The sequence below is a fragment of the Monodon monoceros genome, unplaced genomic scaffold (genome assembly GCF_005190385.1).
Source record: "Monodon monoceros isolate NGI ecotype Baffin Bay Population unplaced genomic scaffold, NGI_Narwhal_1 Super_Scaffold_5, whole genome shotgun sequence".
Classification (NCBI taxonomy): domain Eukaryota; kingdom Metazoa; phylum Chordata; class Mammalia; order Artiodactyla; family Monodontidae; genus Monodon; species Monodon monoceros.
The window spans coordinates 66,001,086-66,024,233 of NW_021703782.1; the positions used below are offsets into that span (position 1 = coordinate 66,001,086).

At 38.6% G+C, this 23,148-nt stretch overlaps 1 non-coding gene across 1 annotated transcript; it reads right to left on the reverse strand.

The window, feature by feature from the left end:
- Positions 1-22,490: 22,490 nt before the first annotated feature.
- On the reverse strand, positions 22,491-22,597 carry LOC114884881. Its single transcript, XR_003790942.1, has one exon. It is a non-coding gene; the product is annotated as a U6 spliceosomal RNA (small nuclear RNA).
- Positions 22,598-23,148: the final 551 nt, after the last annotated feature.

Genomic DNA, 23,148 nt, shown 5'->3' on the forward strand with positions numbered 1-23,148 from the left:
ATGCAGATTGCCTCTCCAAATCTGGTTCATTGTCAAATGAGTCCTCATCTTTGGCTATTATGCTAATACATGTCTATACCAGCACAAAAGAGCTAGGTACTCATGATTAAGAAGAACAGAATAGTTTAACTTTAAAAAAATGCAAAGTGGCATCTATTTCTTTGTATAGAATGGAGTTTGAGATGTTGCATCTAAATTTGTAGCATCCCTCAAGCTACTCTGTGAATAATTGCAAGTTCAGAAGCTAGTGTTGTGTATGTGGTCAACTAATAACTCAAGATAAAACAGGGGACTTTTCTCTCTGAAAGAGCTATCTGGTGTTCCTATTGCTCCAGCATCAGAAGAGTCTGTCAGTCCACTGGGTGTACTAATATATATCATTAGTATTGTTGGCGAAGAAACTTTCCTCTCCCCTTCTAGGTTCTTCTGGCTGGTTTCAGAATTAATTAAATTGACATGAGACAGATTAACAGGAGAAAATAAAATTTAGTTTTGTACATATGAGAATCCCACATACATGAGAGGGTCAGAGACCTCACATACATGAGAGGTTTCAAGACAGAAAAGTAAAATGAGATCTATATGCCATCCTGAGCTAAGGAATGGAATTGGGGTCTGGGGCTTCCAAGGACAGGAGGGTCATTCACAGGATGATAAGAAGAGCAGATGTTTGGTAATTAGCTGTTCACCCTGCCACATAGATGCGGCCACTTAGATAAAATGTATCTCTGGTAATGACTCTTTTTCTGGGAAAAATCCCCATTTAAATTAATCTATGTAGTTAAGGGAGGGGTAGTAGTTTCTCTGAGTTCACAGAGTCTTCATTGCTTTTCACTCAAAATAATCCATATGCCAAGGTGGCACATCTTGGGGAGGCCTGTTGCAAATGCCTACAAGTATCTTATAAAAAATCTAATAGAACATCAGAAGAATGGAGACCTTTTTTTCAAATATGTAAAGATATCTAACATGCACAAAAGTATAGAATTTCCCAGCAATCATCCCAAAAGCTACCATTCTTTCTTTTTCTCTTTTTCTTTCTTTTTTTTTTTTTTGGCCACATGGCGTGCAGGACCTTAGGTCCCTGACCAGGGATCAAATCCAGGCCCCCCGCAGTGGAAGCATGGAGTCCTAACCACTGGAGCGCCAGGGAATTCCCCTGAAAGCTACCATTCTTACATGTGGAGTAACTTTTTTAAACACATTGACATAGATCTTAAGAATACTCATATCTTTGATGGTAATGCTGCAGATTTACAAACAGAATGTAATGCATTTGAAAAGAAAGTATAAATAAGCTGGAGGAATATCTATATTTTGGAGGTAATGATCCTCCTAACAGACACACACAAGGCATTTGTCCTACACAAGGCAATGGAGGAAGGCACATGTGGATGGTTTCCCCTTTCCATCAGCATCCCTGAACTATTTTTGTGTATGATGAAGATGCTATTTTAGAACTAAGAGTTAAAACTGTGAACTGCTTAAAGGTTTAATGTATGTACCCAATAAACTTGTGGATTCACTATACACTATGATAGAATTTGAAGTGGATTGGAGAAAAATTTTGCTTGAATAAACAGAATACTTTTTATAAGATTTAGATGAATTTCAGCTATGCAGTATGATGAAACACGGGGGATTTCTAAGATTGTCATTTTTAAAAGTCCAATTATCTATATGTTAAGCATTCCTTATTTAGAATGTATCTATTTTACACTAGGACTTAGGAGTTAGCTTTCATGACTGATCAGCTGTTTATTATGAATAAATATCTTAATTACAAATAAACATTATTATACATAGTCAGCCTATAAAACAACACAGAAGTGAAATATCTGCTAGTGTAATAAATTTTAAAAGTCACTTTAAAGGTGGAAATTCTGTACATCAAGTACTATTCAGGATGTAACTCCAGTGGCATAATATATATAGGTGTATATTTTTAAATTATACGAAGGCACTACAAGCCTTTCAGGTATCAACTATCATTGCAAACCTTAATTTTGGAATGATATCTTTATATTTCCTCTGCATTATACACAAACTTTTTGCTACATAATTGCCTTAGTCATCTGCCTACAGCGGCATCTGGACATAGAATATATTGTTGGTAAAGGAAAGCTGAAGAGAAGACAGTACCTAAAAGTACAGTTTATGTCCTTTTTTTTGGGGGGGGGGCGGTGCGCGGGCCTCTCACTGCTGTGGCCTCTCCCGTTGCGGAGCACAGGCTCCGCACACGCAGGCTCAGCGGCCATGTCTGATGCGCCCAGCCGCTCCGCGGCATGTGGGATCTTCCCGGACAGGGGCATGAACCCGTGTCCCCTGCATCGGCAGGCGGAGGCTCAACCACTGCGCCACCAGGGAAGCCCTCTTTAGCATCTTTTTAAGAAATGTGCTTTTATTTTTATTTAATGGCTTGGGATCATGCCCTTAATATAAATAGCTTGGCTATTATGAGCTCTATACTAATACCACACTAAGGAAATTCTTTTGATGAAAAATTTCTGATTGCTGTTAAACTTCATAAATGATTAGTTTTATTCCTTATATACTGAGAAATGTCTAAAAGAATAATATCATGAAGTATACATAAAAGGAATTACTGTAAACTACTTTCGACTGCCATAGCAATTTGCATTTTAAATTGCAAATATATTGTTTTCTACCTTTAACTCAAAGCTCATAATAAATAAAGAGCTAGCTGGAAGATCTTAGGGTGTGCTATAAAATGATCTATTCCAGTACCCAAAGCCATCAGCAGTCAGTCTACGTCCCCTTTCTGGAAATGCTCTGCTCTGCCAGGAGAGGGCACCATTGCCTACCAGGCAAAGAGAGCCAAAGGCTTATTATTATGTACATCTGCTTCTAGCTCTTGGTTTCTTTCTCTTTGAAGAAATAACCCAGCCAGTGTAGGTATGATTGGGGGTAGGTTGCTACAGCACTTGCGTGGAAATTCAAGCTTTTCTATAATGCCCCTGATCATTTCAATACCCAGAAGAGCCTGAGTTCAGCCTTATCCCTGCTGGGAACACAGAGTATAATTATAATTGAATGTTGTTTTTAGAGGCTGCTGGCAAGACGGAGAGTGAGAGTTGAGGACATGATTTTATGTTTGAGGCAGGTCATGCAACAAAAATAAGACAAGGCCTGGGGGTCAGGAGACCTGGTTCTATTTTCAGCTAGACCAATTCCTGAGTAACTTCATACAAGCAAAGAGAGGGAAACAAGTTCTGTATATATTTAGAAGCTTTGCCCTGGATTTTATTATGCATGCTCAATATAAGGGCTCATATTTCTTTTACTTTGCTGTCATAATTATGAAAATTTGTGTTTCTATCACTTAAATATTAATTAAATATTTGATATGGAAGAATACATTCATATTTTTTATGCATAGTATGTTTAAAGATTTAACTGCAGTTACCATTCACAATGCAATATTAATATAATTCAGAATTCCCTAACTAATTTTTAATCTAGCAAAGAACAGATAGCAATGGCTGAGGTACTGAAGAAATTTGAAAACTTGTGCATATTTGATTCAATATTTCTTTGAGACTCTCCTAAAAATAGGCATGCAATGCCTCAAGATAAAAATGCCCAAGTTGGGACTTCTCCAGTTTGTCCAGTGGTAAAGAATCCACCTTCCAATGCAGAGGATATGGGTTTGATCCCTGGTCGGGGAACTAAGATCCCATATGCCATGGGGCAACTAAGCCCACATGCCACAACTACCAAGGCCGCGCGCCTCACTGAGAGACACTGGGCGCCGCAGACCACAGAGCCCGCGCACACTGGAGCCCACATGCCACAACTAGAGAGAAGCCCACACGCTGCAACGAAGATCCTGGGTGCTGCAACTAAGACCCGAAGCAGCCATAAATAAATAAATAACAATTAAAAAAAAAAAAAAAGCCCAAGTTTCCAGAGGCAGAATTTTATATGGAGGGAAAACAACCCACATTGTTGAATTGTTCAAAATATTAGAGAAAATATATGTGAAGGGGCTGGCATGTAATAAATGGTCTGTTTTTCTGTTTATTCATAACATTTTATGAGTGATGGCTGCAGGTGAAGTAGCTCTCTCTAGCTCATAAGTCTAACCTGAAAACAACAGGACTATCTCAGGTGCAGGTTCATCACATTGTCATGTCTGAAAGAAAGACAAATCCTGCTCCGAAGAGCAATAAAGAGTTATACAGATCTTAACTCTGGGTCTCATTGCACAACACACAACAAAACTTTATAAACCTCTTCCTTAGCAAACACTCACCTCTCCTTTCCTTTCCCCCAATATCAGTTTCTCTAACTTCTTCAATCATTCTCCTTAAAACACTCACCATTCCAGCCTTCCTTCTGTAGTATAATTCACGTTTCTTCAGCATTGCATCTTTTCCATTTCATCTCTCAGCAAAAGATATCCCTTGGAAAGTGAAGGAAAGGGAAAGACTGCATTTCTATCTATACAACATAAGAAGTGATGGGGGAAATTCCCTGGCAGCCCAGTGGTTAGGACTCCACGCTTCCACTGGAGGGGGCACGGGTTCAATCCCTGGTTGTAGAACTAAGACCCCATGAGTTGTACAGTGCAGCCAAAAAAAAAAGTGATGGGAATATCATACTGCCAAAAAGAGAAGGGAAAGAACAGGAGAGAAAGAAACTACTTCTGTAAAGAGATACTTGGCAAAATGATGTTTACTTTTGTTAGATTTGACGTCAGCCAAATTTGACACTACCTGGCTATACTACATTATCAAGATCACAAATAGAGTCAGAAACTCCTTGACCTGGAAGAGATCATTAAGTCCAAAACCAACATTTTACAGATCAGAAGCTGAGACTCAGAAGGGTATTGGATTGTCCATAATTCCCTCATTGGTAACAAAGGTAGGATCAGAATTCAGATCCATTTACCCCGACCTCCTTTGCCCATTACGGCATACTTTCTTGAGCTAAGTGTTTAGCTACGGCATTGGCATTTTAGTGAGATCTTACGTAAGAAAAGCCAAAATCTTAGAACAGAAATAAAATCATCTTTCTTAGGATTTTCTCCCCCTGCTGCAATTATAGAAAAACTTTTCTGCCTACACAGAGAATAAACATTCAATATTAAAGTATTTATTAATTGCAAATATTTTTCATCCAAGTGAAACACTATAAATAATTCAGAAAAATAGCGTATATATTTTTATCAAAGGTGATTTTGCAAATATTTGGGAAACCAAAGGTAGGTAACATTACATTAGTTTACTTAAAATAAAATACAACTACAGAAATTTTTAAAATTAATCATCTCCATTTCTTTGATAAGAAACATAATGAACTTCTTTGTTTCTCCTTTACCATTGATGGTTTTATTCTCAGATCAAGTACAGACCTTCATGAGAAGCAGTAAATTCTGAGTAGAACATATTTTCCAGCACAGCTATAGGCACTAGAAATACAAAGATGAGTGTGCCATTCTCTTGAGCACAACAACCTAGCCATACTTACTCTTGATTATTGAAACCATCTGACCAACCAGAATGACTTACTCCTCTAACAACCTGTAAATAATTTCACAAAAATGTTTCAAGTTTTTCTTCCCAGAAAGTGAAAAACAAGTCTGCTCCAACAATACCTCTACTGTATGAAACACAAAATATGATACATTTCATTCTTATCAAAATATTGCTGCACAAAAGCATTTACCTTGACTTTCCTGGCAGCATACTTATGATACCCATGAAATAAACAGTTATTGGAAATATTCCTTATCATGACTGCAAAAGGTAGGATAACTACTTTTCTTCCCTGAGAAAAAAAAAAAAAAAGATATAAAGGTTTTCTGCTCCAGGATGAGCATTATCATCTACAAGCTGAAAAACTGAGTCTGGGATGGCATCATAGCTTTTGTGCAAGTAACAAGAAAAAAAATTATACATGCACAAATGGCTTAATTATGATTATCTTCATCTGGGAACAAATCTGACTGTATACGAATCTTTGCAACTTTAGCTTGGTTTAAATTAAGGCAATGTGTGGTGGTCAACCGCCTGTATTTAAGTGTAAAGGTGAAATGCTAACATTTTTCACTTATCACATTGGCAAAGACTGTACATGCTAACTCCCTATGTTAGTCGGGACACTGAGAAACTGGCTCTCTAATACACCATTAGTGGGAATGTAAACTGGCATAACCTTGCTGGAAGGCAATTTGGCAGTAGATATCAAAGCTTTAAAAGTAGGACCTAATGCTATGTTTCAACAATTGTGCTTTTTAAGACTTTGCTTTTGAATACAATCACGGTTAAACAAAAAAGAGGTGTATCACCACATTACATAAAAAAGCAAAAAGCTGAAGAGCGCTTAAACATCCAGCAATAGGGTTATAAGCATAGGATGGCATACTATGCAGCTGCTAAAAATAGTGTTAAATAAGATTTAATGGTATACAAAAATGTCTATGAAGTATTTTAAGAAAAAAAATAATACACACAAGTAGAATCCATATACATATGTTTTAAAATCTGTAAAGAATACATATAACAGGGAATTCCCTGGTGGTCCAGTGGTTAGGGCTCCACACTCTCACTGCCAAGGGCCCAATCCTTGATCAGGGAACTAATATCCCACAAGCCTTGCGGGGTGGCCTGGGTTCAATCCCTGGTCAGGAAACTAGATCCCACATGCATACCGCCACTAAGAAGTCCACACACTGCAACTAAGAAGCCCGCATACCGCAACCAACATCCTGCATACCGCAACTAAGACATGGGGCAGCCTAAATAAATAATATATATATAGAACAAAAACTTCCTGATGAGTCCCCCAGGATGGTAATCTAATAGTTGGCATTTATTTTCTTCTTCGTATTTGTCTGTACTTTCTAAATTTTCTACAATAAATATATGTAGTACTTTTGCAATTAAGAAAAATAATATTTCTTTTCTTTAAAGCCTGGTCTTTCTCAGTTGATTGTTCCAATGTGATGACATGTATTTAGGAGAAAGTTTGCAACAGTGTGCAATTGTCTTCAGATTACACTTGCTGTTGCACATTTATGCAAGCCATTTGTCACCCTTGGCTCTGGAGCTCAGCACAGAGCTTCCTTTCCTTTAGCAACATACAATCAATCCAAGGAGGAGTGCCTCAGTGGACTGGCCCCAAGCCATCTACCCTTCCAAAACCCTGTTAGAGGAGCAGAAAGGCCAGTTCCCCCACTAATAGGCAGATGGTGAAACATCCTCTTGGCTCTTATAAACCCAGCCATATTGGTTCAGACACAGCTGAAAAAAAGGCAAGCAAGTTCCCTAAGGCCAGGCAAAACTAGTCCTCTCTTAAGGGAGTGTTGTTCCATGCCAGCTGGCATTTCCTGCAATGCCCTCAGCTTTTTTCAAGAATGAACAATGGGCAAAAAAGTAGAGGCTGTAAACTTGAGACCTGAGCATCTCAACTGGAGAGGAGATAGGCACTGAGCCCTGTGAATACACTGTCAGGAAGCAAAGGATTCCATATGACAGCAAAGTAGAAAGAGCTCTGGATTACGAATTAGGAGCCCTGGGTGCTAGTGATGTCTTCCTTACTCCCCTCTTCGAATTTCAGTTCCTTCTATAAAGTAGTGGGGTGGGAAGTAGATAGATTAAAAGAGCTATAAAGTTGCTTCTAGCCTTCAAAACCTTTATAATGATTTACAGTGAGGTGATACAATATACATTTCATTCAATAAAAATTTACTCAATGCCTACTGTACCAGGCAAGCAGGAGCCAAGGTGAAAAAAAACATTTTGCCTCCCTTAGGACTTACAGTCCAAAGCACTGACAAATTTCCCAGCTCCGATATGTATAATTATTCACTATACCATTTATTTAAGAAAATATTTTTCAGCAAGATTGAATTTTCTCTTTTGCTAATATAGCTTCTTATCCCATTGTCAACAAGCAATGTGTCTACTATATACTGGGAGGCAATATAGGTGTGGGTTAAAAGCATGAGATAGAATCAGAGTTCCAGTTAAATCTGAGCTTTACCTTATGCTAACTAAAGAAGCTTGGAAAAATTACTTAAATTCTCTCAGCTTCAGTTTCTTCATCAAAATAGGATTAATAATACTACCTACTTCCTAGGGTAATTATAGAAAGAAAATGACTTGAAGCATGCCAAGTAAATTCTCAGTAAGTCATTCTTATTTGTTGTTAATATGTAAAGTATAAAAATAATTTTAGGCCATTATCAAAAAATCTACAAACAATAAATGCTGGAGAGGGTATGGAGAAAAGGGAACCTGCCTACACTGTTGGTGGGAATGTAAACTGGTACAGCCACTATGGAGAACAGTATGGAGGTTCCTTAAAAAACTAACAATAGAGCTACCATATGATCCAGCAATCCTACTCTTGGGCGTATATCTGGAGAAAACCAAAAAGATACATGTACCCCAATGTTCATTGCAGCACTATTTACAATAGACAGGACATGGAAGCAACCTAAATGTCCATTGGTGGAGGAATGGACAAAGAGGATGTGATACATATATACAATGGAATATTACTCAGCCATAAAAAAAGAATGAAATGATGCCATTTGCAGCAACATGGACGGACCTAGAGATTGTCATACTGAGTGAAGTAAGTCAGACAGAGAAAGACAAATATGATATCGCTTATATGTGAAATCTAAAAATATGCTACAAATGGGGGGCTTCCCCAGTGGCACAGTGGTTAAGAATCCACCTGCCAATGCAGGGGACGTGGGTTCGAGCCCTGGTCTGGGAAGATCCCACATGCCGCAGAGCAACTAAGCCTGTGTGCCACAACTACTGAGCCTGCGCTCTAGAGCCCGCGAGCCACAACTACTGAGCCCATGCACCACAACTACTGAAGCCCACACGCCCTAGAGCCCATGCTCCGCAACAAAAGAAGCCACTGCAATGAGAAGCCCGCGCACCACAGCAAAGAGTAGCCTCCACTCGCAGCAACCAGAGAAAGCCCATGCACAGCAACGAAGACCAACGCAGCCAAAAATAAAATAATAAACATAAATAAATAAGATTTTTTTAAAAAATGGTACAAATGAACCTATTTACAAAATAGAAATAGAGTCACAGATGTAGAAAACAAACTTATGGTTACCAAAGGGGGAAAGTGGGGGTGGGGGGGAAGGGATAAACTGGGAGATTGGGATTGACATATACATGCTACTATATATAAAATAGATAACTAATAAGAACCTACTGTATAGCACAGGGAACTCTACTCAATACTCTGTATATAGGGAATAGAATCTAAAAAATAGTTGGATATATGTATAACTGATTCACCTTTCTGTACAGCAGAAATAAACAAAACACTGTAAATCAACTATACTCCAATAAAAATTAATTTAAAAATTTTTTTTAAATTAAAATAATTTTAATGTCAGTTTGAAGGCACAGATTTTTAGAATTTTAGATTAAAAGGGACCTTAGAAATAATCAATTTCATTTCGATTCTCTCGTTTTATAGTAATGCAGAGACGTTGAATAGAGCTCTGGGACCCCTTATTCTCTTTACACATCCCAGGAATTAATTAGATAATGTAAAGTGCTTTTCTGAGAAAAAAAAATGTCCTAAATCATGTGGATATTATTGCTATGATTTCTATTATTTTGAATCTTCTATTTGCCATTTACTGAAATTTGACTGCTGTTTCAGAGAGTCTTTCCAAAAAGAATATGGCATTTTGGCTAAATAGCTCAACTGATCCTTGCCCAAGCTTCTCCATTTTTCTCCCTCTCTGTGTGTATATACCATGAAGTCTGTTTTCTCTATTGGTTTTTCTAGCCATTTATAGCTAGTTAGAAAAAAATACTTTCAAGTTTAGATAAGCCAAGTTTGTTTCATTGACTCCAGTCAGACAAAAACACCTCCTCTGGAAATCAAGTCTCTAGATATTCAACAGTATCTGCAGGACAATAAGATTAAAAGAAAGGGAGCTCATACATAATAGAGAGAAAGCAAACTAACATTTTCCCATGCTTTCCCTGCAGCCAGGGATTCACTTAATCCTGACAATGACCCTGTGAATTAGATATTACTATCCCCACGGCAGGTAAAAAAGCTGAGGGCCAGAGAGCAATTTGTGTGAAGTCACCCAGACAGGAAATGATGGAGCCTGAATTTGAACCGAGGCCAGTCTGTTTCCAAACTCTTTCCAGTAAATCAGCCACATTCTCTCCCACCCGTGATCTTCACGGCATTCAACTGATAAGAGTACTTCTTAATGCAAAAAATAAAAAAATAAAGGATTCCTACAAGATGGTGTAGTCACACTTTTGGAGAAAAGAGATCCATTATGCAATTCACTAAAACTATGCTGAATGTCTACAAAGTGTTACCAAGGCATTGCACTTCAATCACTAAGAATCATCTCAAGTGATGTTTTAGTCCTTCCTAATAAGATTTTCTTGTATAATGTATTATGATTCTTGTATCATAAGAAGAGAGAGAAACTTAATGGATAAAGACATAGAAAGAATTGTATACATTTTATTTCTATAAAAATTTTTCTCTAAATCCAATCTCCTTGCAATTGATCGAGTCATTTTTCGTGGACTTTTGCGGGTAAATGTTTTGTGTTTTCCTTCACCTCCCTCTTCTGGCTTTTTTTCAAAGCATTTTTCCAGTCCACTTACAGTTCAGAACAGATGTAGATGCTGGCCTGCTCCCAGAATCTTGCTGCTATATCACGACTCCACCATTCCCCATGGACTTAGTAGTGCCAAAGTAGAAAATGACTTCAGCCCACAGCAGAATCTGTGTTGCAGCCAATCCAATATAAGTCCAAAGGAATCAGTCCTATTTGTAGCTTTTTATTCTTCATTTCAGTATACTGAGAATGTGTAGTATGTTGATTTTGATGATTTATAGAGTATTCTCTCCTCCACTGCCCCAACATTGTCATTTGTCAATTCTCCAGACTGGAAGAGCAGCAGATAAAAAGGAACTCAACAAAAAAATAAGAAAATAACTGCAAATCATTTAAAATGTGATAAAGTTAGAGTATATGAACGGGAAGATTAATACAACATAACTTTGGGTTACTCAACACCTACTAATGTCAGCAGTATCATTTCCCCACCATTTACAGGTACAGGAAACAGTACAATGTTGATAAAGAGCAGACAAGAAGGGAACTGCTGTCAGTAACTCAGCCTTTTACTACAACAAAGCTACTCCAGAAAACTCTGACTCAAAAAACTACAGTGTGCAACGAACAGCAGGAACACAAAGAGACAAAAGAAAATATTGTTACCACCTTCAATTCCAGGGACATTTGGACAATATCCAATTGAAAAGCCCTGGACTAGGTGTCATTATAGATCAAGCAGAAGCATCAAGTGGTTTCCAAACGGCAGATTTTGAACCTCAAAGAACCTGTCTCTTCAGGGTTGTCTTTTTCACTTGTTTCAATATATTTAGGCTAAGTTCTGACATCCCCCAAATGAGCTTACTGACCTCATTCATTATTCTGTCGACTAAAAAAATTATTCACAACCTAAAAGTTGAGAGTTATGTTTTATTTGGCAGGAATTTTTAGGACTTCAAGCCCGGGAGGCAGCATCTCGAGTAACCCTGAGAGAACAGCTCCGAGGAGGCAATGGGGGAAGCCAGGTTATATAGAAGTTTTGTAACAAAGGGCAGGTAGTCAGGAACATCAAAAGATTATCGTTAATTAAAGAAAATATCCCAAGTTAAGGAATTTAGCGCTTTTCTGTGTATGGGAAGATGCAAGAGTCTGGGCTCACTGAAATCATTTCTTTGATATGCACCTCAGCTGTCTTCGGGCCATTATCCCGTGTTTTCACATCCTGAGTTTCCTCAGGGCTCACCGTAGGGAGTGGCTGCGGTCTGATGGCTGCTAGATGGCAGGTATTCTTTTCCTTCCTGAGTTCCTTCAGGGCTCACCAGCTCACCGTTGGCAGTGGCTGCAATCGCTGATGACTGTGACATTCTTTGTTAATTGACATGGCAGGAAATATTGCATTTCTCAATTCATTCCCCAAATATTTGTGGAGCTCCTACTAGGGTCAGACACTGTCTGAGGCACCAGAATAGAGGGCTGAATAAAAAAGACAAGGCATTCATTCCAGAATCATACTGCTTATGTTCTCAAAAGACAAATTTTAAGCATGTGATCTATTTCATCAGTGTAGAAACTACTTAGTCCTCACAAGCGTATTTCAAAATGAATATGTTTTACTGCCAATGTCCATATTTTTCTTCTTCAAGGGATCCGTTCATTTGTTAGCCACAAAACATATTGTCTTAAATCGTAGTAAAAACAAGCAATGAAAACATGGAACTTTTAGAAGAGTCATTTATTTCTATAAACTCTGCTAAGCTTGCCCTATCCTAAAATCTCCATAGAATGAAAACATAAAAATCCAAAGGGACACACATTCACCAAAGAGGCACACTGGTCTTTGACTCATATAACGCTCAAGAAATAACTTAGTTTTTTATTAACATTTGATGAACTTTGACAAATTAGCATGAAGAACTAAATGAAATGATCTATTTTAACAGGAAGGCTAAGCAAATGGAACAGAAAATAACATGTAACTGAAAGGAGTAGGATTTGCCACCCCAAAGTATACCTCTTTGGCATAAGGATTATCTTAGGTTGGTTATTTCTGAGAAGGTGCAGACACAGGAGAATCTCTGAAAACAGAGCAGAAGTTGCCCTTTTGTGAAGGAAATTTATGTGTATAGGGATATCTCCATTTGTAAGGATTTTTCCCTTTGCAACCAGGAAGAGAAGGATAAGACTTCTAATCTCTAGAAACTCCTTACCAATAGGGAGGATTCCATTTAAATGTGCATAACAACCTTACCCTTGTTTACGGTGCTTTTCCTGGTAACCTTTCATTACAGGCTCCCCCACTCCCACCCCAAACATCTTTCTTTTGTCACTAGCTGAAGATGGTATTTAAGGTGGTAGCTTAGGCCATTTTGAGGAGTTAATCAGTTTTCCTGGGTTTCTCCCATGTGTACAGGAGGTATACATGTTATTCATGTTATTTGTTTTTCTCTTCTTAATCTGTCTTTTATTACAGAAAGCTATGGGGAAGGAAAAATAATTTTCCCCTCTACCCTTCTAGGTTCTTGACTGAGAGCTCCCCTTAAAAGCCATCTTCAGCTAAAGACAAAAGAAAGATGTTGGTGGGTGGGGGAAGCTGGTTATGGGAGGTTACCAGGAAAAGCACAGTAAACAAGGGTATGCTTATTATGTAGATTTAAACAGAACCTTCTGCATGCATAAAGAGTTTCTAGAGATTAGAGTCATCCTTCTCTTCCTGGGTACAGAGAGGGAGACATTCTTACAAATGAAGGTTTCCCTTATAAATGTAAATATCTCTTATAAAAAGGTAACTTCTATTTAGTTTTCAGAGCTTCTCCTGTGTCTGCTGTTTCTTAAAAACGACGTGCTCAAGATAATCCTTATGCCACAGAGACATATATTGGGCTGGCATATTCTGCTCCCCTTCAGGGGTCTCAGCCAAGAACCCAGAAGGGTAGAGGGAAAATTATTCTTCCTCCTCTGCTTAACTCTCTTATAAGGGATGTTGGACTAAAGTGTACCCTTTTTATAGATGGGGAAACTGAGACTTCCAAGAGGTAAAGTGACTGGCTCCAAAACACAGAATTAGAGTTAAGGGAAGGAGGTCACTGGGGTGGGGAGAGCTCTGTAGTAACAACGGTGACCACTAGATTTCAGCTCCTTGTCAGTAAAGGTTCACATCCTTCTCATGGAGAAAAAAAAAAGGAGAGCAGCCAGAAGCTAAGTTTCAGCTAGGAACAATGGGAAGCAGCAGGAAATCGAGAGTCATTATGGCCACTTCAAAAGGCAAAAGGTGAGAGACGGGCATGGCCAAGCAAATAAAAATGTATCTTTGAGCACAAGAGGACAGAAATCAGGATTTCAGACTCTGGGGTGCACTAATGAATAAGACATGGGGGGATCTGTTCTACAAGAACTCTGAGTTTAGTAGAGGAAACAGACTAATTACACTATGTGAGAAAAGGGCACAGGAGTCAAAATGAGAAAACAGTCAGCCCAGGGGAGTCAGGTGATAAGTCAAATAATATAGGCATCATACAGCAGGGATTATATACTGGGTATCAAAGTATGAATAGAAATTTTCCAGGTAAAAAGTAGGTGAAGACCATAGCATTCTAACTTAGAGAACAGCAAGTGCAATGGTAATGAACTGAAATCACGTACTGATATTTATGGCTAAAGCTTAAACACCATAGGGAGAAAGAGTAGGAGATGAGTCTGAAGAAGTAGGTAAGGGCTTTGGACATTATTCTGAGGAAGCCAGTGATGTTTTTGTTTTGATTGTGTAACCTTGTTTTGAAAATTATTTCAAACTTATAGAAAAGTTGCAACAATAAGAAAAGTACATAGAACACCTGCATATCTTTTACCCAGATTCACCCATTAACATTCTGTCCCATTTGCTTTATCATTTTCTCTTTCTCTCTGAAGGGCAGGGAAGAGCAGAACCAAGTTTTGGGACTGGATAACTGAATGGTGGAGGCTCTGCCAAGACAGACAGTAATGATAACAGCACAACAATATGAATAACTTACATATTATGTATGCTAGTTATATGCAAGGCACTGTTCTAAATGCTTTAGATATATTAACTTATTTAATCCTCAAAACAAACTTATGAGGTTTACTTATTAACTTCATTTTACATATAAGAAAAATAGATATTTCGAGGAGAAAGATGATGGAGTCAGTTTTTGAGAGAGTAAGCAACTCCTACTCATTCTAGAAACTTCCAAGAAAAGGGCGAGAGACATTTATGACAAACCCCCAGCCAATATAATACTCAATGTGAAAAGATGAAAGACTTCCCACTAACTTCTGGAAAAAGACAAGGATGCCCATTCTTATCACTTCTGTTCAACGCAGTATTGGAAGTTCTAGTCACAGCAATCAGACAAGAAAAAGAAATAAAAGGTAAGATGATAATTGCAGATGACATGATACTCTATATAGAAAACCCTAATGACTCCACACAAAACTATAAGGACTAACAAATGAATTCAGCAAAGTAGCAGGATACAAGATTAATATATGGAAACCTGTTGCATTTCCTTACAGTAACAATGAAATATCAGAAAGAGAAAGTAAAAAAAAAAAAAAAAATCCTGTTGAAAATTGCACCAAAAAAACACCAAAAACAAAAGCAAAAAAACCCTAGGAATAGCCTAACCAAGGAGGTGAAAGACCTATATGCTGAAAACTATAAAACATTGATAAAGGAAACTGAAGATGATGCAAAGAAATGAAAAGATATCCTGTGCTCTTGGACTAGAAGAATTAATATTGTTAAAATGGCCATACTACCCAAAGCAACCTACAGATTTAATGCAATCCCTATCAGATTATCTGTGACATTCTTAACAGAACTAGAAAAAATAATCCTAAAATTTATATGGAACCACAAAAGCAATCCTGAGAAAAAGAATCAAGCTGGAGGCATAACCCTCCCAGACTTCAGACAATACTATTACAAAGCTGCAGTAAATGAAACAGCGTAGTACTGGCACAAAAACACACATATAGGTCAACGGAACAGAATAGAGAGCCAAGAAATAAGCCCACACCCCTACGGTCAATTAATCTATGACAAAGGAGGCAAGAATATACAATGAGGAAAAGACAGTCTCCTCAGCAAGTGGTGCTGAGAAAGCTGGACAGCCTTATGTAAATCAATGAAGTTAGAACACATCCTCACACCATACACAAAAATAAACTCAAAATGGCTTAAAGATTTAACTATAAGACATGACACCATAAAACTCCCAGAAGAGAACATAGGCAAAACATTTTCAGACATAAATCATATCAATATTTTCTTAGATTGGTATCCCAAAGCAAAAGAAATAAAAGTAAAAATAAACAAATGGGACCTAATCAAACAAACACAGCAAAGGAAACCATCAATAAAATGAAAAGACAACCTATGGAATGGAAGAAAATATTTGCAAATGATGCAACAACAAGGGGTTAATTTCTAAAATACACAAAGAACTCATACAACTCAATGTCAAAAAAAACAAACAACCCAATCAAAAACGGTCAGAAGACCTAAACAGACATTTCTCCAAAGAAGACGTACAGATGGCCAAGGGGCACATGAAAAGATGCTCAACATCTCTAATTATTAGAGAAATGCAAATCAAAACCACAATGAGAAATCACCTCACACTGGTCAGAATGGCTGTCATCAAAAAGTCGACAAATAAATGCTAGAGAGGGTGTGCAGAAAAGGGAACCCTCCTACACTGTTGATGGGAATATAAATTGGTGTAGCCACTATGGAAAACAATATGGAGGTTCCTTAAAAAACTAAAAATAGAGCTACCATATGATCTAGCAATCCCACTCTTGGGCATATATCTGGAGAAAACCATAATTCAAAAAGATACATGGGGACTTCCCGGGTGGCGCAGTGGTTAAGAATCCACCTGCCAATGCAGGGGACACGGGTTTGAGCCCTGGTCCGGGAAGATCCCACATGCCGTGGAGCAACTAAGCCCGTGCGCCACAACTACTGAGCCTGCACTCTAGAGCCCGCGTGCCACATCTACTGAGCCCACACGCTGCAACTGCTGAAGCCCGCGCACCTAGAGCCCGTGCTCCGCAATAAGAGAAGCCACTGCAATGAGAAGCCCATGCACTGCAACTAGAGAAAGCCCGTGTGGAGCAACAAAGACCCAACGCAGCCAAAAATAAAATAAAATAAATTTATATTAAAAAAAAAAGATACGTGTACCCCAGTGTTCAATGCAGCACTATTTACAATAACCAAGGTGCAGAAACAACCCAAATGCCCATCAACAGATGACTGGTTTATGAAGATGTGAGATATATGTTAATATACAGATATAGATGTCTATATTAATATCTCAATGGAATATTACTCAGCCATAAAAAATGAAATATTCCCATTTGCAGCCACATGGATGAACCTAGATAATATTATACTAAGTGAGGTAAGTCAGACAGAGAAAGACAAATATATGATATCACTTATATGTGGAATCTAAAAAATAATACAAATGAATCTATATATTGTACAAAACAGAAACAGACTCAGAGACATAGAAAACAAACTTATGGTTTCCAAAGGGGAAGGGGAGGGGGGAAGGGATAAATTAGAATATGGGATTAATAAATACAAACTACTATACATAAAATAGATAAGCAACAGGGATTTACTGTATAACACAGGGAACAATATTCAATATCTTGCAATAATCTTATTGCATCTATATTCAGTATCTTTCCTATAATGGAAAATAATCTGAAAAAAATATATATATATATATAACTGAATCAATCTGCTGTACACCTGAGACTAACACAATATTGTAAATCAACTATACTGCAATTAAAAAAAGAAAAGAGCAAGAGAAATGTGGAAACTATGGGTCAAGAGATTATCTTAGAAAATTGGAACATTTATCCTTCATTCACATCGGGAGATAGCTTGTCACTCTGTAAACCTCCAACCTTAGCTTGAATGCAAAAGATTATATTAATTTTATGTATGTAATGCTGGAAATTATATATATATTATATTAATATAGCTTCAGCTCACATGGAAGAAAATTAAACCCAAAATACCAAAACGTAAGAGATGCTTTCAACCACAAATTTATTTCAAATTATGAAGTAAAATTAGATATGGAAATGGCAAACCAATTTTATTTGTATTTTAATACTCAAAATGGTTTTAAATTATTCAGATGGAAATCAGCATCTCTCAGTCGCCGCCTTGTGGCTTGGTTTAGTGATTTCCAAATTGATCAGATGGACAGACTTTATCTGAAGAACTTTATGAAATAGTTTCCAAGGCTGCATCTATGATCAGAACAGGGTAGGAGAAGACCTGTATTTTTAAAAAGCTCTCCGAGGTGATTTGGATGACCAGCCAGTGTAAAAACTGGCAGCGTAAAAATTATCTTTTTTTTTTCCAAGTTCACCTGAAACAGCTTCAGACACAGTTTTTAGAACAAGAAGGAAACTTAGAGATCATTTTCTCCCGTTGTTTCATTTCACTTGTGAAGAGACTGAAACTAAAACTGTGAAATGGCTTGTCCGAGGTCACAGTAAATGGCCAAACCCAGAGCAGAACCTATCATCTCTTGGCTCTAAATTCAGCATGATTAATTGGAACAATTCAGTCTAATCCAATCCATCTCCACCTGTTTATCCCTTAACTTACTGAGAGTTCAACAATGTCCCTACCCTCCACATCACTTCTGCCTAAGGAAAGCATAGGCAGAGTTGCCAACAGATATTCTTTGGAGAAAAATTCTCTCCTTTTTAATACTTGGCATATCTTAAAGATTGATTTCTAGGAGGCAGGGGAAATTAAGCAGGATAAAATATTCCCTATAAGACAAGCCATTTGAACTGGTGGTCTCTTCCCTTCTCCAGGATCGGTCTACATCAGCTTTGAAGGAGGGCTGAGCAGGGACCCCTTCCCCCAAATATCAAAGTATCACCTCTCATTCTACATAATAAAGTTAATTATCCTTTGGGTCTAGAAATTTGAAAGTGCAGTGGAAAATACAGCTTCCTGGGACGGGTAACAGGAAAAAACACCTTCCAGTCTGCCCCTAGGCAAAGATTAGTGAGTTAATCTGTAGAAAGATGGACTAAGGCGCAGGCAGGTGCTGAATGAGGAAAGGAATTTGAAAAGTGGGGAAATAGGCCTGGCAAAGTTTGTCTGCTTCACCATTTTGCAAGGGTTAGATCTGTTTATCCCCAACATAATTACATTTCTGGGATTCCTTTCAGTCCTTTCCCTCTGATCTCTTTCAGTGTCCACATCAGCTTCGAGAAGTTCTGGGCTCATCTAAAATAAAACCTTGCCTTTTCAAAAGTCAGACCAGCAGTGTGGGCATCTCCTGGGAGGTTGTGAAAAATGCAGAATCTTGAGCCCCACCCGAAACCTACTAAAGCAGAATTGGCATTGTAACAAGATCCTGAAGTGATTCGTATGCACTTAAGGTTTAAGAGATAATGCTCTAAAAGATAAATTGCAGAATGGTGTGGCTGGAAGAGAACCAAATGTTACCTAGGCCAGTTCAGAGTTTTCTCAACTATATTAAAATCCAGGGTTTCATGAAATGGTTCCATGATTCTAAGAAGCATAATTATGTTTTGCTGAAATTGCTGAATGTATAAATGTTTTAAGCTTGAGGACTCTATCAGAATTCAGTTTCTTTCTCTCTTCCTTTAAATTACACTCTTAACTTCACCTATGGTGGGGCATTTGTTTCTAAATGCAATCAAAAAGAACAAGTTTGGACTTCCCTGGTGGCGCAGTGGTTAAGAATCCACCTGCCAATGCAGGGGACACGGGTTCAAGCCCTGGTCCAGGAAGATCTCACATGCCACGGAGCAACTAAGCCCGTGAGCCACAACTACTGAGCCCGCGTGCCACAACTACTGCAGCCCGCGTGCCTAGAGCCTGTGCTCCGCAACAAGAGAAGCCACCGCACTGAGTAGCCTGCGCACCCCAACGAAGAGTAGCCCCAGCTCACTGCAACTAGAGAAAGCCCGTGGGCAGCAATGAAGACCCAACGCAGCCAAAAATAAAATATAAATAAATAAATAAATTTATATTAAAAAAGAAAAAGAACTAGTTCAAGTATTGTCATCTTAAGTAGAAGCCGCAAGAAGCCAGCAACAGCTCTCAGCATGTAATGAGTTATGTGGACTTCAGCAAATTACATGGTTTTCTTGAATATTAGTCACCACATCAGTGAGATAGAGACACTATTGTCTGCCCCTGTATACCTCCCAAAAGAGTAAAGGATCAAAAGAATTCCTAGTTTCTGGAAATAGCGCTGCTGATAACTTAGTGGCTCAGATCAGAAACGCAGAGGCCATTCTTGACTTCCCACATCAGGTCCATCACCAATTAATCTCAAGCTCATTACTTCTCCCACAAACTTCCATTTCTTTTATTCTCACTGCCACTAATCTAGACCAAACCACCACATATTTTTTCCTAAACCATGGCCTCCTCTGGGTGACCCCTGCCCCTGCTGCCCTTTAAGACATCATTTACTCTGAAACTAGAGGGATTTTTCAAAAAGCACTGTTTTGATCACAGATTTTCCCTACCTAGAACTCTTCAATGGCTTTCTAGGGCTTTTATGGGAAAGTCCCAAATCCTCCTGTGATTCATTCTGCTTCAGATCTGGTCCTTGCCACCTTCTTTACAATCTCTTCTCTTGCTGCTCTCTAGTTATATCATTTTTGAAAATCAGAACATCATGAAGAAACAATATGTCTCCCACTGTCCCTTTAACCTTTCATGTGACTGTTTCTTCTCTCACACTTAGATGAAAACACCAGCAGTTGCAGTGCCTTTTTGGTTCCCTACTGGGTAATAGAAAATATTATGGTCACTTCCAATGTCAATACATTCTCAGTTCAATATTTCAAAACAACAAGTCCCATGTGACACTGAAAACACTCAAAGTTGATTTAAAATTGAATTGTGCCCCTCCCCCATGCTGGAGCCCAAAGTGAGCTGGTTGCTTGCGGAAGAGGGTGGGTCGTAGTCTCTTCTCATTTTCCCCACATGGTGCTCCCACCTCTCCCACCCCCCTCCAATGTGCTAAACCTGGTTTCTGATTCCACCAGTGGGTTGAAGCAAGGGAAGAGAGGAGTGGTAAGGAAAGGATTAAACTTCTTCCCTGGCTCATATTGTCTAAAGATGCCTCACCAAATGTAGAAGTCTAGCTGCTGCCTGCTGACCTCTCTTCTGGCTCTGTAACTGCAGATGACTCCAGTTTTTAAAGCACGAGTTGACATCAGTCCACCACGCCCCCTAAACTCCTCAGGGTACATATTAAATTCTCCTACTGGTCCAAGGGAAGTCCTCTCTAATCTCAAGATGAAAGGGAGCACCGCATTCCCATCCCCCTTGGAGAGGTTGGAGGAAATAACTCTCTCTCCAAAAAATCATCTCCACAAATCATTCCCTCATTTGGAATTCAGGAGTCAAATAACCAGTTTCTGGATGTTTAATTTGAAATTACTATAGAGTGGTATGTTGTAGAACCTGCTTCAATTTCAGATCTCTCTTACCTTAAAGTCAAAGCTTGCATTTTAGCATCATATTGCATGGAATTTCTGTTGGTTTCTCAAACACACCATATTCTTGTTGATTTCTGGCCTTTCAAACATGTTGTCTTCTCTTCTTCCACTCATTCATTTATCTTGGCACTACTCATGTATCTCCAATTCCTCATCCACATGTCAGTATAAAAGGGTTGAGAGGGCTTCCCTGGTGGCACAGTGATTGAGAGTCCGCTAGCAGACGCAGGGGACATGGGTTTGTGCCCCAGTCCGGGAAGATCCCACATGCCGCGAAGCGGCTGGGCCCGTGAGCCATGGCCGCTAAGCCTGCGCGTCCGGAGCCTGTGCTCCGCAACGGGAGAGGCCACAGCAGTGAGAGGCCCGTGTACTGCAAAAAAAAAAAGACAGATATGAACTGTATTTACTTCATAGATAAGGAAATCATAAAAGCCAATAAACACATGAAAAGATGCTCAACCAAATAAATTCTGTAGGAACTACAAATAAAAACTAATAGACACCACTTTCCACCTACCAGACCAGCAAACATGAAAAAGTATAACAATATCAAATGTTGAGAGGATATATAAATACTTAGCTATTGCTGATACCAGTGTAAACTGGTCTAAACTCTTTAGAAAACAATTTGTCATTGCCTTATCAAGGAGAACATGTGTATACTCTGTGACTCAAAAATTTACTTCTAGGTAGTAACATAATGCTCAGGAGATATGTACAAGGATGTTCATGATAGCACTATTTGTGATGGTCAAAAACGGGGAACAATCCAAATGCCCACTGACAGAAAGAATAGATTAAGGTATGTTCATACAATAGAATACTATACATCAGTAAAAATGAATGAACCACAGCTCTATGTGACAAAATGGATAAATCCGGGAACATAACGTTAAATTTTAAAAAAGCAAGTTGCAGAAGAATACTTGAAGTATAATACCTTATATATAAAGTTAAAAAAATATTTTGCACATGCATATACATAGACATGTAATAAAACCATACAGAAAAGCAAGGCGAAAATAAAAAATTTAAGACGGTAATTTCTGGATAAAGAGATTCTTTATATATATATTACATACATATGAAGAAATTTTATATACATGGGTGATGGGCACATATGTGTTTATTTTATTATATTCTTTATAACTTACCTATTTTTATTCATATTTTGTATATGACATATCCATAAATTATTTTATATGTATAAAATATTTGATTTTAAAAGTATGGTTTTACTCATTTCTCCATTTATCTGCCATAATCAGTTGTCTCTGTCTGTTATTTCAAGGTAGGACCTATGATTCTTTTTTTTTTTTTTTTAAATATGGAACGCTTCACGAATTTGTGTGTCATCCTTGTGCAGGGGCCATGCTAATCTTCTCTGTATCGTTCCAATTTTAGTATATGTGCTGCCGAAGCGAGCACAGACCTATGATTATTGACTATCAACCTGTTTCAGGGCCAAAGTCTGAACCCCAGTTCTGAGGAGCCATTTTGCCTCCATACTAAGTCCAGTATTAGACAGCAGGGAAAGTAGGATAAGAATTACGTTCCAGAGCTTCCCTGGTGGCGTAGTGGTTGAGAGTCCGCCTGCTTATGCAGGGAACACGGGTTCGTGCCCCGGTCCGGGAAGATCCCACATGCCGCGGAGCGGCTGGGCCCGTGAGCCATGGCCACTGAGCCTGTGCGTCCGTAGGCTGTGCATCCGGAGGCTGTGCTCCGCAACGGGAGAGGCCACGACAGTGAGAGGCCCGCGTACCGCAAAAAAAAGAAAAAAAAAAGTTCCAGTCCTGGCTCTGCCATTTATCAGCTGTACAATTTCAGGAATCTCAGCCTCAGTTTTCTTGCCTACAAAATGGGACAATACAACTCCAACCTTGAACTTGCTGTGAGGATTAAATGAGACAAACATTCACAAAGTACTCAGGACGTTAATAAATGCTCAGAACACATTAATGTCCTTCTCCATTATGAAA